An 18,947-nucleotide genomic window follows, 5' to 3' on the forward strand; every position below is an offset into this window, starting at 1 on the left:
GTAGTAGAGGAGATAGTGGACCAGCATCTTGATGTCCACATCAGCCGCTTAAAGCAGCTTCTTCTGAAGCTCGCTAAGTCACGTTCTTGCCTACTGCAGAGCCCTCCATCAACTCCAGGTACATGTGGTGAGGGTGTCCAAGGTGGTGACTAGCCTCCCACTGAGTAGCACATGGGCAGTTTTGTGCCATTGCCCTTCCTTTTGTGTTATTCACTCCTCTGCTTCACCATAGTCTTCTCACTGTCTGATGTCTCCTAATCCACTGCTCCCCCCTCCATCAGTGTGCCAGCATCTTCCATGTCAGTCTTGCCTGCCGTCTGTGTGTGTGTTAATGCCCTGCTTACTAGCTTACCATTCTTATCATTCCTTTCACGTTCCTATTTCCTTTCCCACTTAACTTTTTATATAGAAAATGGCAGCCGTCCCACAATAATCCTTCCTTATTCATTTCCTCCGCTTGCTTTCCCATTTTCTATTGTACCCTATACTCCCATTTCAACCCTTTAATCTGGTCATAAATAGAATTAAAAAGTGCAGTGAGCTCTTTCAGGTTCATTTCCTTGTCTCGCTATCCTCTTTTGTGTGTGCATAAAAACTCTGAGCCACATCAACATGGGTACGCAAGCTAATTGTCACATTCTTCAAATACCACTGGGACCCCCCCCCCCCCGCCACAGCAGGCTCTGCTCGGGCTGTGAGTAGGTTTCTCAGTTAGCAGCTGTTATCATACGGCTTTCATCCATTGTTAATCATTAATGAGCTGAGAGCAGCATTGTGCCAAAAAGATAAACTCAGTACATTAGTGGTTGCCATGCTTGTAAATCTAAGGGTTAGTCCAAAGCAGAAAGCAATGCGCACTTTAAAGTATAACTAAGAATGTTTAGTGTTTATCATCACAGACTGCACATTCCTGATAACCCTTACAAAGATTATTAAAAATATATGCATAAATCTGAATGATTCCTGTTCTGATATGGTGATGGTCTGCATAAGACAACCTTACTTTAAATATAACTGACTTTTATTATGCAAATCTACTTTTCTTTTAGTCAGTATTATCACATGCAATGACTCAGATGTAAGAAACATAAAGCACAAGGAGAAGAGCACCTGCTTATGGCAGGAGCATTAGTTGTGCCAGTCATGCATGTTATGACTGTGTAGAGTAGTTTGTGTCTGTTACTACAGCTTTGGCATGGATGACGATATTGCGATCACCTTTTAGTCCATCCATCACTACTCTACAAACATGTCCAGTAAGTGCTTCACAACCATTTTAGCCTCTGTTGGTCATACCTATGGAGCAGGCTTCATCTGACTATTATTATAATGAAGGGATCTAATGAGGGGGTCCCTTTCAGTGATGGCTGATTATATCCATTGCCATACTGGAGGTGGGCCAAGAGAGCTTGAGGTGGCGTGCTTGTGCACAATAAATCCTATAGCAGGATGCTTTACTTCTTACCTAGACAAAAAAATTGCTTTTGCAAAGTATATGACCAAATTAAGAAGTGTAGTATATTATAACATTTAGTAATGATTACAGCACCAAAACAATGGTACAAAGGAATGCATGTTGGCTTCTGCTGTACTTACTTAACCAAAACTATCACTAAATATCATATTTTGTATGAAGAATCAAAGTACTGCTTCCTTCTCCTGGGTCAGGAGTCTTGAAACACACTAAAAGAATTCATTTCTGTGGCAAGCTGTATGTTTTCCCTTGGATGGTAAACAGGTTGTAGGGTGCAAGTCACATGGATACCATTCACTCTGTAAATTGATTATTAACAGTAAACAGTTTGTGTCCACTAATACATGCAAGATATATAAAATAAGTATGTCTGCCAACTGTAGAAGTGAAAGAGCAGTATATTTAATGTTATGTTTATGATCTGTCTTCTACATTGGGAAAACATCAAATTTAATGCAAGGATTTCTGAACGTTTAAGAGAAATACAGAGATGTAATGAGACAAATACACCATATAGACATGTTATCCATCACAAAACTACATCATTTATACTTTTAGGGATCAAGAGTATTATTAATAAACAGAAAGCTTGGAAAACACAGCTAACTCTTCTTCTGGCTTTTCCTGGTAAGGGGTCGCCACAGCAGATCACCTTGTCGACTCATGATTGGCAGTGGAGTTTTACAGTGTCGAGTTGCCAGCCCAGCACCCAACCTTCCACAGAAGGCACACACACACATGCACTCACCCCTAGGTCCAGTTTAGAGTGTCCAATCCACTAAAGCGATGAAACCAGAGCAAACCCACACAACCACAGGGAGGACATACAGACTCCACACAGAAGGCACCCCAGCCAAGGATCAAACCAAAGAACCTCTTTCTGTGCGGTGACAATGCTAACCGCTGCACCACCGTGGCTAAGAACAGACAATAGATTATTTACTTGGGAGCTCTGCTCAAACCAATCTTAAATGATTGTTTATAAAGCTAAAATATGTAGTTTTCAATATAGTCCACTAAATGTCAGTATGTTATCTGGTTAAAACAAATTGATGTGTGCAGTTATTTTCAAAGGGATGTTTCTTTTCTAAATTGAGAAGTAGTACATACTATATATAATTAGCAGTTTCATGGTTAAATGAAAATGCTTTATTACCACTGGTATTTAAAAAGTTAAATATTTTCAAACCACTGATTCTTTTTCACCTTAGCAGGAAATGATGTTTTGTTAAGGTCAAAGGAAGTTTATGTAAGCAGCAAATGTGGTGGGGAAGGCTGTTGCTTGGAACTGGATTAATGCAAATGTGAGGTTTCAGAGGTTTAGTAAAACTTTTCTAGGCTATTTGTTGGTGTTTCCTTTTGTTGAGCTTTTGGATGTGTTGGTAAGTTATTTTGTGGATTATTGTTACATCATATACCTTTGTTGTCTGATTATTTATTAGTCACTTACCTTTAAAGTAAGATTGTCTTATACATACCATCTGACAGTATCAGAACAGGGAAAATTCAGATTTGTACATTTATTTTAAATGATTTTTATAAAGATCATCAGGTTCATTAAAGTTTTTCTGGATTATTTGTTGGTGTTTCCTTTTGCTGAGCTTTGTTTGTGGATTATTGTTACATCCTAGACTTTTGCTGTCTGACACTGCATCATGTGGTACCCTGGCCATGTGCTTTGGGCTATCTTATTCTGACCTGAATAGTCCTCTTCAGACACTGGTTTTACCAGGGCTGCTGCCTGGTGCTACAGAGAGAATACAAATCTGTCTCTCTTTTCTGTATAGGTAATACAGGAAGTGCCTTCTGGGGGTCTGTGTTGGCTCTGTGTGCAAGACTGATGCCTGGGACCAGTTGCCCGGGGCAGCAAGTGATGCCACTCTGACACTCTAATAGTCAGTGTAGGCACAGAGTGACCTGTGGAGGTACCATCCCACCCTTCTCAATCAGTGGGAGGCAGATATAATACAAGGAGAGTCAGCATTTTTTTTGTATACATTTTGTCACAGTTTTGTGGTGCATTGTTCCAAATGTAACTTTCTGTTATTGTCTTATGTTAGAACTTGTGTTAATACATCTGTACTATCATTTTTATGCCTTTGGGCACTAGATGGGATGTCATTTATTCAGGATATCTGCTAGAGGAGATTGGACAGGCTTTCCAGGTAAAGGAGTAGGTGGTTATCTACTATTTATATTAAGGGTACTTTTCTCATACATGTGTACTAATGTGCTGCATTTCAGGCACCCAGGTGAATGACTTCTGCCCATTTTCTCTTGTGGGCTGGGCTGATAGACTACCACAGTTCTCCCCGCTTCACCCCCTATCATGGCATTACTATTACTTGTTCTTCACTCCCCTTGCTCTCTCTTGTTATTCAGCCCTCCCCATCACTTTTTGTTACTTGCTTCATTTTATGATTGTCTGCCTGCTTCTGTTCCCTTCCCTGTTCACGTCTTACTTCTCACACGTGGTCCTTGCATTTCCATTCCTACCTTCTTAAAAAAACATGTCCATCTTCTTCCTTCCCATCTGACCTTCCAGCTGCACTTGTGTATTTTCCTCTTCTTTCTTATACTTCTGTCCCAGCTGTCTTGTCTCCTCAGTTCCTCCCAGTTTCAGTGATGAAATGAATTCACACTTTGTGTTGCCAGCTCTGTGTAGCCTGGTCGCGCTGCCTGTATTAGTTATGTGACACTTCGTTGAACCTGTGGAAACACACAGCATCAGACATGCCACTGTACTGTGCTTCATGTCTTCATCATGTGACTATACATAGTACAGCCACTGTTGCTACAGCTGCGGCCATGTTCTCATGGTATGATGGCGCCATGCCAGCTTCTGTATATCAAAGTAACATCAGGACATACCATTCTAAATCTGCTATGTTAAATTGTGCAGCACGGTCAAATTACAGATCTTTCTGAATTCTGCAAGTTGCAGCAAGGATTAAAAAGACCCACCTTACTCATGATGTCTTTAAAGATTTAGCAGATATAATTTTTGCTTGTCTAAAAAAGTATTCTGAAACGTTATCCTTGATCAGATTTTCTTAAGCTGGTTCCTTGTATACTATAGGACTTCTGAACTGCAATTACAACATTAACTCAGACATTTCTTTATTATCTGGAAACTGGATTTACTTCCTGTTTTTCACACTGTTTACCTGTGACATTGCTGAGATGTTTACTGTTGTTGCTACTGCCTAACTGTCATACAAAGCTGCTGATTATTCAGGCTATTCAGGTCACTATATCCAAAACAAATGGATAAAATGACCAAAATGCTACTTCCACAGCAAAATGATCAAGAAAACAGACATGAAAGCATACAAACCACTCAAAAAATGTGTAAAAATCCAACTGTTTAACAGAAAAAAAGCTTTTGAGATGAATGTTCTTTCTCATTGTAGACCTCTACACACACATATATATCTATATCTGTGTGTGTGTGTGTGTGTGTGTGTGTGTGTGTGTGTGTGTGTGTGTGTGTGTGTGTGTGTGTATATGTGTGTGTGTATATCTCCCTCTCTTTCTCTATATAAGTGTGCATATATAAATAAAATATACCAGTCCCATATGGATGACAGATCAGGTGATTGACAGTGCACTGTGCAAGACCACTGTAATAACATGGTTTGGGAATATTCCTGTCCCTCATATTTTGTGATCTTGGCGTTGGTATATTTAAGTATTAAGGTTATGGGTGGGAGGCGGTACATGTCTTGGAACTTGCATACTTTAGTGTCCGTATTTTGTTTTTTTTGATGCTTGTGGATTTGCAGCAACAATTATTTTACATATATGTGTTTTATACATGTATGTATGTGTGCATATCTGTATGTATTTTAAGCCCATGGAAGCACTGGAGGCAGCATTTATTAAAAAAGTTTTATTTTGTACATCCATAAGGGAAGTGAAAAAACACCCGCTCACTTGGCTTATATCTTCAAGGTTTTCTTTAGTACATATAAACAGTCTATGAAGCTCTTGCAGCAAAGGGTTGCACTTAAAATCAACGTTTAAGGCTGCAGGCTTCTCCCAGGGTCAGATTCTAACACTGTAGAGCAGGTACTCCTACCAGGTACAAATACAATCGATGTCCAAGGCTGCAAGCCTCTCCCAGACCCAGATTCCAGCTTGTAGGAAATGTACTCCTACAAGGTACAACTCTATGGTGGGTCATTGCCGTGTTGTCATATCCGCATCTCTAGGCTTTCAGACAAGCTCCTGCTTACTTTCTTGATGATCTTACCTCCCTGCTGAATCTCCACCTGAAGAATTTATTTTTTGTCTAGATGTTGCAGGCTATTATACCAGAGTAATTCAAAACTGATGCTTTGTTATGTAGCTAGTAAATTCAAGTTCCTCACTAACTGTTAATGGAAATGTTCCCAAACATCCACCGCTTTGGTTCAGCTGACGGGAATTTACCATTTTTACCAGTAGAAGATTGCGGTACAGTGGGGATTCTGGAACATGCCCTTTTCCTCACTGCAGTGTGATCTTGAGTTAATATATATAATTAACAGAGGGGGTTAGGGGAGCAGATGAGTTGCCCCCGTGCAAAAAACATTGTATTGCTTTCTCCCCCCTATCTTTTGTAGCTTAGTATTTTGGTTTGCTCATTCTAGGATCACCTAATTGCTGTTTCGCCAGAAGGTTATACTTCCATGTGTGTAAATATATATATATATATATATATATATATATATATATATATATATATATATACACACACACACACACACTTTAGCAAAACTTACTTTCATGAAAGTGCATTTCTCCGAAAATGCACTTTCGCGAAAGTACACTACACAAACCAATAAAAAAGACACACTAAACTCACTAATGCAGGGGGGCAAACCCCCCTGCACCCCCGACACCCCCGCTAATAATATATACCAACTCCATGATCGCACTACAGTGAGGAAGAGGGAATATTCCTTAATCCTTACTGTACCATGATCTACAACATCAACCTCCCCTCCTGTACATCAGTTAAGGAACACGTACCTGCACCAGGAATGCTGTTCGGTGTAGTGCACGTTCGTGAAAATGCATTTTCGGAGAAATGCACTTTCACGAAACCGGAAACACGATATGATTGAACATATTTAATGTCAAACTCAAAACACGAGCAAAAAATCTTTGAATACAGAGTATTGAATATAAAAAATACATTAAAAAATATTGAGAAGGGGAAACTATTTCTTCTCCACGTATTAACAGTAAACCCTCCAATAACACTAGCCTCAAATTTGTCTGTATATTGGCAGTGTTATGGGAAAGTTTTTTTATTAAGGGAAGGTGTAAGTTTATGGTTGGGGAAAGGGGCAGTGTTAAGGATAGGGTTAGAACCCATTACTGAGGAGGGCAGGGGGCTCTGCCCTCAACACTGCCTTAGTAATGGGTGCAAACCCTAACGCTGACCCCTGCACAAGACACACTTGCATGCACAAATGCATACTAACACCACTACATCTATTCCCTTAGCTAACCATGGCCTAATCCTAAAATACTCGCACAAGCATATTCCACCTATCTCTAACCCATCCCCGACCTAACCTTAACTCACAAACACATGCACAAAAACTCTCATCCCTGCCAACCCCAGTCACTTACCTCAACAAAGCATGTCTTTAGCATTTGCATTGCTTGGCTATCCATACAATCAAAATTGAACAACATGTCCTGTGTTTGTCAAAAAAAATGGATGTTTGACAAAATTCAGGGGAACAATATACATACATACACATGCGTACACACACACACACACACACACACACACACACACACACACACACACACACACACACACATATATGGGTGTGCTGACTGTTATCAAAATACTCATTTGTTGATGTCCAAAATGTGAACAATGCAGACGTCATATGAAATTATGCTTGTGCCAAGCAACAACCTGCACCCTACTCACCCTGTGTTAATTTTTTATATATATATATATATATATATATATATATATATATAAAACTTCAAAGTCACATAATTTTGGGGAAATGGAATATTTTCCAACCTCGAATTGTGTGATCTCACATACCTGTTGACCACCTGTTTAGTTGACCAAATTTTATAAGTTCATAGTATGATACTAGGCTATTGGCACAGAAGCCCATACAAGCCTAGCTAAGAATTTTGCCCATGTTCCCTCAGTCAGCACCTGTTTCCTCTGTCCAGCAGGGACACAGGTGGGATCCCAGGGGTGTATTTTTTGTTTCCCATCCAGTCATCCAGGTTTTTCTTAAAGACGGCTAGCAAGGTGCTCTGCTTGACATGGAGAGGGAGTTTATTCCACAGATGGGGGAGTCTTTGGGACACAAATCTATCCTTCCAACAAGGTCTAGTAATGTCACAGACCAGGTTAAGGCCTTGTGTGCAGGTTGCATGAGTGGAGTTTGTCTTACAGATATGCAGCAACTCCATCAAGGCTGGGTCTAAAATGGCCTTGTGTGCCAGACACAGGTCTCCTCTGAGCAGTCTGTATGAGACTGAGTAAAGGGACAGGGCTTTTAGCCTATATGTATAGGACAGCTGTGTGAGACCCTGGATTTTCCTGGTCAGGAACCTCTGTGGTCTCTCCAACTGCTGCATGTGCTTGGCAAGGTACATGCCGAAGGAGGCATTGTACTCTATAATGGGTCTGATAAGGGAGGAGTACAGGGATGTTATGACCTCCTTGTTCCTGGATGAAATACCCTTATTTATGAGGTGGGCCATGTAAAAAGCCTTCTGTACAAAGGAGGCAATGTGGTGGTCAAAAGTCAGGTTGCTATCAACCTGGATGCCCAAGTCCCTCACAACTGATTGCATGCTTAGTACATTGTTATTAATGTCATAATTAGTGGGGATGATATTTTCCTCCAAAGGGGATAATGCATTTCTTGGCATTCAGCTTGAGGCCATGCTTCTGGCACCAGTGATTAGTTTGGGTAAGGCATCTCTTGGAGGAAGTTTACATCACTAGGGGAATTTAAGACTGGGCCCAGCTTGCAGTCATCTGCAAACCTGGTAAGCCACAGACCACTGGTTTTGGCTTGCACCTCAGAAAAGTATATCCAAAACAGTAGGAGCCTCAAGATCGATCCTTTGGGTACACCACTCGTTACTAGAGGTAGCTTACCCTACTTTGGCTGAGTGGGTTCTATCAGTGAGCCAGTTAGCTACCCATCTGGTAACATACGGGTTGATGCCTTGCTGGAAGAGTTGATTTATTATGGCTGAGTGGGAAATAGTGTGAATGGCTTTGGCTAGGTCAAGGTAGGCGGTCTGCACTGTCTTCCCCTCGTCCATGGCTTTTGACTGTTTCAAAGAAATCAACTAAGTTTAACAGGCATGATCTCCCACTGACAAAACCAAATTGTGTGGGTTCAAGCATTTGGAGGTTGCCAGAGTCCTTGTTTATAAGGTCCATGATATTGCATTCCATGGCCTTGCAGATCAGGCTAGTAAGCCTGATGGGCCTATAACTGCCTGGGTCAGTGGATGCTCCACTTTTGTGTAGAGGGATGACAGTGGCTGCCCTCCATTCAGCTAGGATGAAGCCAGTGCTCAGGCTTTGGTTGAATAGGGTGTCTAATGGAGCTGAGAAGTCATGCCTGAGTTCATGTTGGATATAGCCAGGGCTGTTATCGGGTCCCATGGAGACTGTATTTTTTGCCTTTGAAAAGGCATTAAAGACCTGATCCCTGGTGGTGATGGAAGGGGGCAGGTGCTGAGGATGTCCTGATTTTACTGATGGGGGGCAAGGGGTTGAAGTTTTCAGTGAACCTGTCTGCCAGTGGGTTGGCTATATCTATGGCATTTGTGTATGTGGTGTTATTGACTACCAGTTAAGAGCAGATTTGGGTATTGCCTTTGAGACTGTGGACATATGTGAAGAAGGCCTTGTGATTGTCCTTGGTGGATGTGGCCAATCTGGACTCGAAGTTAGCCTTAGAGGATTTCACCAGTGACCTTATTTGCTTCTTGGGACAAAAGAGAGATTGCTTCTCTCCTTTGTCTGAACAAACAAGTAAGGTCACTGGTGTCCATTCAGTGTTTATGTATATACATACATACATACACACACGCACACATATATATTATATATATATATATATATATATATATATATATATATATATATATATATAGAGAGAGAGAGAGAGAGAGAGTTTAATCAGGTGTTCGTATGACTATCAAAAAATTTGTGAGGGTCAGAATATATAGTAATAATTTAATTTGTTTGTTGTAGGGAGTACCATTAAGTGGTGTCATGCTGGTATGATTGTCATGTGATGCCCTGATTTACAAAGCATTTAAAACTGATGGCATCAGAGATTTTTTTCTTGTCTCCTGCAGCTGACCATTAGTGGACCCTGGTGCATTTCCTCTTTTGCTGAGTCAACTTACCCCTCCTGGCCTCCTCCAGAATTATTGTGAGGAGATCAAGCCATCCCAAGTCCACATCATACTGCCAGGAGTGTTTTTTTCTAATTTTCTCCCCACCCTGCCTGCACCCGAAAACACCTCATGGATGCTGCTTGGAGTGGATGGACCATTACATGTAGTGGGTTCATAGGTGAATATTAGGCTAACTGCTCTTTAGGGACATGTGTTCCCAGTTACCCTGATCATGTCTTTTATTGCTGTACTTCCCATTGCTGAATGAATTTTTCTAGCGTCATATCGCTAAGTCTTGAAAGGAGACCCTGCTGCAGGATAGGGCATTTGGACGCTGCCTCTGTCCTTTAACAGCACAGAGGGCAGTCCAGGGGAAAATGTCTTTATTCTCATTCTTTGATCTAAATTGTGTTTGAATACGGAACGGGATTAGTTTTGTTTTACATCAATGGGGTGTGTGTTCCAGTATCTTCTGGGATATGCACCTGCCTATGCAAACTGTTCTGTTTATGTTGCAGAAGAGGTGAGATTTCTGGATTGGATATTTCTGATACAATTTGACTTGCAGATGCGCAGTAGGGCCATATGTACTAGGCCTGAGGATGCCTTATAGGCCAGACACAGATTACCTGTTGATGGTCTGAAAAAGATGGTCCATCCAACCATCTGGCTTAGTCTCAGGATTCTCTTTGTGAGGAAACTCTGTGGTGCTGCAGGTGTTGCATATGTCTGGACAGGTACGTCCAAAAGGAGGTATTAAACTCAGTGACAGGCCTGATAAGGGCTGAATACAGTGGGACATTGACATCTCTGGGCCAAGATGCTATCCCTTATCTTAGAAATTGAACAATGCAGAAGGTCTTCCTCACAAAAGTAGACACGTTAGTCGAATGCTAGGTCATTGTTTATTTAGTTATGTTTCCAAATTTCTAACTACTGGCTCAACCTTCAGGGGTGTATTGTCAGCATGGTGGTTTACTGGGGTTCTTAGTTCCCCAGAGGATACAATAATGCATCTTTAGGCACTTAGCTTTAGTCCATGATTCTGGCACCAGTTATTGTTTGGGACAAGATCTCCTGTAGGATGGCAGTATTTTGGGGATTTAGTGACCGCTTCCAGCTTGCAGATTTGGTCAATCAAAGAAACTTGATGTTTTCATAGACTTCTGAGAAGTCAATACAGTGTGGTCCCAGTATCAAACCGCATGGAATCCCACTAGTTACTGGTCTTTGGTGGAGGTAGCTTCCCCTATCTTGACTTCCTGCATCCTATATGTGAACCAGTTGGCAATCCAGCAGGTAACATAGGAGTTTATTCATACTTTAGTAAGCTTTTCTACAATGCTTGAGCAGGATATTGTTTCAAAAGCTTTAGCCAGACTTAAGTCAGAGTTGTGCACTGGGTTACCTTTGCCTATTGTTTAGGTGACTTTTTCAAAACATCCCACTAGGTTAAGTAAGAATGACATGCCTTTGATGAAATCAAACTCAGGTGGAGTTTTTCTATGACCTTACTGATTAATTCCATGATAAGTTTTTCGTTTTTCCATGGCCTTACATTTGAGGCTGGTCAGACTTATAAGTCTGTAGTTACCAAAGTCAGTGAATGGCCCTTCCTTGTGCAGGGATATGACTGTTGCTATCCACTGGACATGACAGAGAGAAAGGGAGCATTTATGAACCAAGGGTCAGAGTCAGAGTTTATTCCTGCTTTGATTAATAAGTTAGATAACCATTGATAATCAACTATGATGCCTTAGTGAGATCAATCAATATTACATCAGTAAGGAAGCAATTATCCATATCATATAGCATACAATCTGTTAAGAGTGCTGCTCTTAGGTAGACTACTGTATTTTCTAATGTATTCAGTTAATTGAAAATAAGTTTTCAAAAATCTTACCTTGTGATGACAGTATTGAGGTAGGTCTGAATCACTGTTTGCTTACTGGTTTTCAAAACTTGGAAATGTTTGATGGCCTGTTCCAGATGTTTGACAATACATTTTGGAGACTCATAGGTTATAGAGGTGTTGCAGTGGTGGGATAATATTTTCTTTAAAAAAAAATTAAAAAATATTCTAAACCATGGCAGGAGACTTTTTGTTCCTGGAAGACCACTACTGGAGATTTGGTCAATTGCTTTAATGTCTTTGGTGGAGATTCAGTTGAATTAAAAGTTGTATGTGAGGGGGGGGGGGGGAGTTGTTCAGTTGGTGGAATAGTACAGTTTAAACTGTTAAGATGGTTGAGGGAAATACTTGAGAATCCTTTAAAAATGCTAGTGAAAAAGATGGCTTAAGAATGTGGTTATTTTGTCTTTTTTGTAGTATATCTTTTTGTTGACAGCACACATTTAGCAAGGTCCTAGAATTGTTATAATAACAAAGTGCCACTGGAATCAACAGTAGGACTTAAAAACAATAACAGTGAAGAACACAGTTGAGTGGTTGAGTGCTTTTGTCTTTAATTACATAGACTTCTTCAGAATCAGATGTGACCCATTGTAATTGCACACTAACATTTACTTAAATCACATGACTATGTATCCAACTGACACTCTAAATCCATACAAACATTTAAATATTGTACTGATAAATACAATAATAGTGAATATTAGAAAAAATATAATGAAAAATTACACATCCATAGAAATGCTAATGCTATAAAAATAAATAGAACTATTATGCTTCTATTACTTAGCTGCTTTCAAGTACACTCATAATACTAAGTGAATTATTTATATATAGATTTTTATTTGCCTTGAACTTGAGTTGCCAATTCAGTCTCCCTCTGTCCAGCTCTCATATAAACTAAAACTTTTTCAAGTACTGAAAACAATAATCCCTTGTAACCTGGTCATATTATAGTCTGTCTATTCAAGGCACATTTGAGGTCCCTGTGCTCTGTATGATATATTCTTTTCCCAAGTCATTTTTCAGTCTTTCCAACTAAAAAAAAAGAAACACCTCTGGTGGCATACTTATAATGGATATCCATCTTGTCTGGTCCAACCATCATAAAAATCTTACCCTTTTTTGATATTAATATAGAGGCTCTATTTACGCATACCAAATTTAACTGTGCCAGTCTTAGCTCCAGTCTGTTGATTCTGTGTCTTCACGCACGCAAACATGTTTTTTTAACTTTATTTTTTTTATATACACAAACTGTGGATCCCAAAAGTTGTCTTCTCATCTAGTTTAAAGTAGTGAAAACATAATATTCATTAATCACTTCAGTCTCAGTGCCAACTGTATAACTTAAATCATCATTTTTTCAAATCCTAAGAATTTTTTTTTTAGTGAGTCTTTTGCTGAAAGCACCCATTTAGCAAGGTCCTAGAAATGGTTTTGGTTGTTTTTAAATGATTTGTTTAAAATAATTGTCTTTGTGCCTCCTTGCTGGTTTCTAGATAGATTTCTTAGTAGAATGAATTTGTCTCTTTACTGGAATAGGCTAATGCTTACATTGCTACCATGCTGTATCTGTTAATTTGTAGAGGGACTTGACCTCTGTGCCCACTCACTGGTTTTGTCTAATTTTAAGCAGACTAGAGAATTTCAATAAATATTTATTTTGCAGTTTCAGCATTAACTTTAAGGATGAAGTTAGTTTTTTTTAAGGTTAGCCATAGAAAAGTTGTGGGAATAGGTTATTTTGGAATGTGCAGTGTTTAAACCTGATATATTCTATAAGTTGTGGACCTAAAGGTAATTAAAATGGAGGGAGATTATTATTAGTAGGTTTCATGTAGAATGTGATTGGTCAGTGGTCACCAAAGTTGGGAGGCAGGATTTTTATACCTATGATTGAGTTTTGTATGGTTCTTATAAGCAGGTCTAAGATGGAATGGTTTTGTGATTTAAAGTTACGTTTTGTAAAAAAAAGTCTTACGGCTTTTCCCGATTAGGGGTCGCCACAGCGGAACTCCAGTCCACTTATGATTGGCAGTGGATTCTACAGTGCCGAGTTGCCAACCCGACGCCCAACCTTCAAAGAATGCACACACATTCACACACGCACCTACCTGCATGTCTTTAAACATCACTTGACTGTGGGGAGGACATGTAGACACCACACAGAAAGCGCTCCAGCTGAGAATCGAATGGGAGAACCTCTTGCTGTGAGGTAACAGCGCTATCCGCTGCACCACTGTGGCCTAAAGTTATGTTTTGTAGTTTCCCTAATTTGCCTTAGGCCAGGGGTCTGCAACCATCACTATCAAAAGAGCCATTTTAGTCCCTCTCCCACCAAATAAAATTCATCAAGAGGCACAAAACCTATTTGACCCCTGAAATGAAGATAACACAGCATATAAAGTTTTATATATACTTAGTTCTTTTATATTTAGTATAAGTTAATAAGAGCAATATTCAATCTCTGCTCCTATTTTGTTCCTTTGTTGGGATTGCTCGATCGCTCTCGTTGTATTTGTGTGTATCATATCTCTCGACCTCTTACAAGAAATCTGGACAAAGCCATAAATAATGGGGCACAAAAACCCAAAAATAGGGACATTTTTTAAATATTGCTCTTACAAACTTAGAAAGCTGATAGAGTAACAGATGTTGCATTAGCATGAATTTTCTAAGGGGGTTGAAGTCTGAAACTCAAATGTCTATTTTTTCTGACTTCAGCCCTCAATGATTTGCCAGAAAATCACAATTTTGAGAAACAGATCAAAAATATGAGGCAAAAGTCAGGGCATTTTGCAAAAATCTGCACAGTTGAGAGGTAACTGTGTCTGTCTGTCTGTCTGCGTGATGCATGTTAACAGAAACCATGTTATTCTAGCAAGTTTCTAAGTTTATAAGAGCAATATTTAAAGTCCATCCCAGTTTTTGTTCCTTTGTTCCCTTTATTTGTGGGTCTGTCCAGATTTCTTGTGGCAAGACTTTGAGAGGTATGGAAACCTTTCAGGAGATGCTACTGCTGCCAGGGGATTGCTTGATTGCTCTCTGTGTGTGGAATGCATGGAAACTGTGTTACTCTAGCAAGTTTATAAGAGCAATATTTAATGTCCATCGCTCGATCACTCTCAGTGTGTGTGCATGTGTGTTGTGCGGTAGAGTGGCCATTATGTTTCAAAGCTATAGGGAGCCACTGCAGAGGGGTGGAAGAGACACATGCGGCTCCTGAGCCACAGGTTGCAGACCCCTGCCTTAGGCCAAGGTCAGGAAATGCATCTATTGCATGTATGTCCATGAATCTAAACATGGTTAGGTTGAAACAGCAGTGACAGTGGTTCAACAAGTAACTGTCTTTGTTGCTGGCAGATTGGAAGGTAGGGTGTTTTTGTCTCTCATCAGATAACTGGATTTTGTTTTCCGTACTGACACTGCAGTGCTGCATAAGGGTGTGCTGCTTTCCTGTGTATACAGTCCTTCAGATCAGCTATACTTAAAATATTCCATAGCAAAATGAACAGAGTTACTTTATTTGTACATAATAACACTGTATATATTTTACATTATTTACACTTTTTTAGTCAAAATAGTTACACTTTCAGTTTCACATTCATGATATTTACACTTTTCATATTGTCAGAATCAGATTGTCATCAGAGTAACAATATTTCCTATTTATTTACCTTTTACCCTTCCCTCTTTCTCTCCATCTTCTGTATTTTAGTTATACAACAATCCATCACATATTTTCTGCAGTATTCATACTGCTAAAACTCTATTTTGCCTCTTTTCTCAGTCCCATTTACTTCCTATAATGCCATACACTATCATATCCATATTTATATTTCTGAATCCTTCTCATTTATACTCATTTTCAAACTTTGTCCATAATGCACCCCCCCCCCCAAAAAAAAAAAAAAAAGTTTGCTGTTTCTTCATTGCATTTCCCTTTTTTACTTTGTATTTCATATTACCTTCTACTGGTAATTTATACAGCAAAATTCTCCACAGAAAATATCCCTCTCATATAACCTCTCATACCATTTAATTCTTTTTTTACAGCGTACTTTACCACTTCCATTAATTTTTTTCACGGATATATCAGCTAATATTTTTCCATGACCATATTATAAGTTTCCTTTTTCCATCAATTTCATTAATTTTAACTTCTGTAACTTGAGTTTATTTTCATATTCTTTCCCTTCTGCCTTTTCTTGCTCACTGCCTATTTTCTCCCCTCCATTTTCTATACCTCTTCATATTTCACAAAAAAAAAAAAGTTTTTCATAATGTTTTTGTTTCTCTCTTTTTTAGGTTCATAGGTGATTACTAGGCTAATGGCTTATAAACCCTTACAAGCCTAGCCAACATAACCCAATCTTGCCCAATATATGGCCCCTGAGGGCAAGAGGATGGCATGGATGGATGTGTGCATATGCACGGAGTATCTTACAGCTTGCCCCTGCCCATTAAGGACATACACCTTAGATGTGAATTTGATTCCCATCCATTTAAACAAATTGCATTTGAACAGGACCAGGGAAGGGCTCTGGTAAATGTGAATAGGAAGTCTGTCCCAAAGAAGAGGCGATCTCTGAGACGCGTATCTGTATCTCTAGCATGTTTTTTTTGAGTTGCTGACTAAGTTCAGATCCCTAGATCAGGTGACCCTTGTGCTGTTTGGCTTGCATACATGTAGCAGCTCCATCAGGGCTTGACTTGTGAGTGCCTTGTATGTCAGGCATGGGTCAATTTAGTTGGTAGGAGACAGGGTAAAGAGTTAGGGCTTTTAGTCTATCTGCATAGGACATGTTGTCTACATCCTGTATTTTCTTTGTAAGGAATCTCTGCTGTCAATCCAGCTGTTGTAAGTGCCCTGTCAGATATGCCATATGGTGCATTCTACTTTGTTATTGTGTCAAATGCGCTGGCCAGGTGAAGGTAGGTGGTATGTACTGTTCCTCCTCCATGGCCTTAGTGACTTTCTCAAAGAAATCCACCAGATTCAGTAGGCATAACCTGCTCTTGACAAACCAAATTGGGTCAGGTCCATTGTTTGTAGATTTTCTATGTCACTATTTATCAGGGCCATGATTATTCTTTCCATGGTCTTAAACATTAGACTAGTCAAACATATGATTCTGTAATTTCCCAGGTCCATAAATGTTCCCCCTTTATGCAGAGGGATGACTGTTGCTGTCCTCCACTCTATCAGGACACAGCCAGTAAGTCCTGATTTAAGATGTTTAAGAAGCAATCTGGTATATTGTCAGGCTCCGTTGAATCTGTGTTTTTTCTTTAGAGAGCGGAGTGGCAACCTGTTATTTGTGTTAATTAGTGGTAGACTGGTAGAGTGTATTTCTAGGGGGAGACATGGGGGTGATGGGTAGGTGAAATTTGAGATGAAGTATTGGACCCATTTAGAATGACACCAGTAGCTAAAGCAGTTGTTAAAGTTAATAAGTTTCTGCTGGTACTGTGGCATCATTCTTGGAGATGGTAGAATACTGCTCAGTGCTAGGCCCATACCTGCCTGTGACACATATTCTGAGAGCTCAATCATATTTCTCTTCGTATAGTCCAAGGAGGTATGTCTCAGGTCATTAATGCCCACATGGACTATGACTGAGTCATACTAGTACTTAGGCATAAGTAACCTGAGTGCTTGCATGCTCTAGTGAATCCTGGTCCCTGACAGGCAACTAACTGTAACCTTCCCCTTATCCAGCCTGTAAGAGGGGCATCTGTGTGTTTCACAATGGAGTCTGCTATGACCAGAATATTGGGTTGTGGAGTGTTTCACCTTAAGGGCTTGGTAGCTAAGACACCGTGAGATGTGGCTTTATATGTTGTGATTGGAATTATCTTGTTTTCTGTGCATGTAGAGTTTCTAAGGACTGCATCTGAGAGGCCTTTGAAGTTTGGTTAAGTTACATGAGCAGCTCTGTGTATGTATGTCTGTTTCTGTGGTCCTTAGCGGGTGCAGTGTGTGATGTGTGAATCACTGACATCTTTTTTTTTGCTTTTTGTGTGTTTTACACTCCTTATTTACCAAAGCAAATGCAGGGATGTTAGATATAATAGTGTTTGTTTTAAATTCAAACCTCTTTCTTGTATTATATCATCTGTCTTTTAACTATGCTCAGTCTTAACCCCCCCCCCCCAAAAATAAAACTGAAAACTACCTCTAACAGTTCCTTCTCCATCTTGGCTGGAAACATATATATCCCCCAATGGGGAGGACATCAGGTCACAAAAGGTAGATTCTGTGAACATAAATACATCAAAGTTTTGTGGCCCTGGAGCTGGTATATATAAGTTCAGGGGTATGGGGGTTGTCCTCCACATGGGGGGGGGGGGTGCTGGGGTAGGAAAATACTTCAAGATGTTCTCTGAAGGCAACTGTGATATACATGTTTCATCCACCAAAACTGCCTTCAGCAAGTTGACATGAATCCCCCACAAACTATTTTAGTTTCCTAATATACAAGTATTAAACATATTTATTTTTTGTTAAGACATAAATAAAAACTTTCCCACCAAACCAATACCTTTTTAATTTCTCTCCATTGTCCTATGATAATCTCATATTTTCCAAATCCACGCCCTATACACATTTATTTTCCTGTATGATATATGACATTTATTTTCTAATTTCACCAACTCCCTTAATCTTCAATATTGTAAACTGTAATCCATCTTTTTTCAACATTGATTCAAGCCTTTCCACAGACTGACTCATCTATACTTTAGTTTCAGCATTATGACAAACGCATAGAAATTACAATTCTTTTCATCTCCCATCTTGCGTTTTGGAATGCAGCAAGTACACATTTGTATTGCATTTATCACTAATACTAAGACATACACTCAAGGGACATCCTATTTTAACTCCTCTATTAATTCTTAATTTTCTTCCCATCCATCCACTTACTTAACTTTTACCCAGGATTTGTCATTTCTCCCCAATCCCCTGTGTTTATTATCTTCTACATTTCCTCATAGCTCACCCTTTCAAATGCTTTTGCTTTATCATGTTTAGTCTTGACTCTGTTTTCATTCAAAATTGTATCTACCACTTCTTCTACCATTACTTGCATTTATTTTACCTGTCTTCTTTTTACATCAAAAACTTCCATGCACTACAATTTTGTCCAGTAC

The 18,947-nt window shown here is 39.5% G+C and overlaps 1 protein-coding gene across 4 annotated transcripts in view; it reads left to right on the forward strand.

Annotated features, from left to right (window-relative positions):
* The window catches only part of TRIM14 (tripartite motif containing 14), an 823,939-nt gene that overhangs the window by 366,691 nt on the left and 438,301 nt on the right, over nucleotides 1–18,947 (forward strand). Inside the window, exon 1 of one of the 4 annotated variants that reach the window (XM_044060949.1) lies at nucleotides 2,699–2,856. The exons of the other annotated variants lie outside the window; for them this stretch is intronic. The gene's annotated coding sequence lies outside the window, so the exon portion shown is untranslated. Of the gene's footprint in view, nucleotides 1–2,698; nucleotides 2,857–18,947 lie in introns of those variants that run through there. 4 annotated transcript variants of the gene reach the window in all.

This window comes from Protopterus annectens, chromosome 2.part0, assembly GCF_019279795.1.
Source record: "Protopterus annectens isolate FY-2018-M chromosome 2.part0, PAN1.0, whole genome shotgun sequence".
Lineage (NCBI taxonomy): Eukaryota > Metazoa > Chordata > Ceratodontiformes > Protopteridae > Protopterus > Protopterus annectens.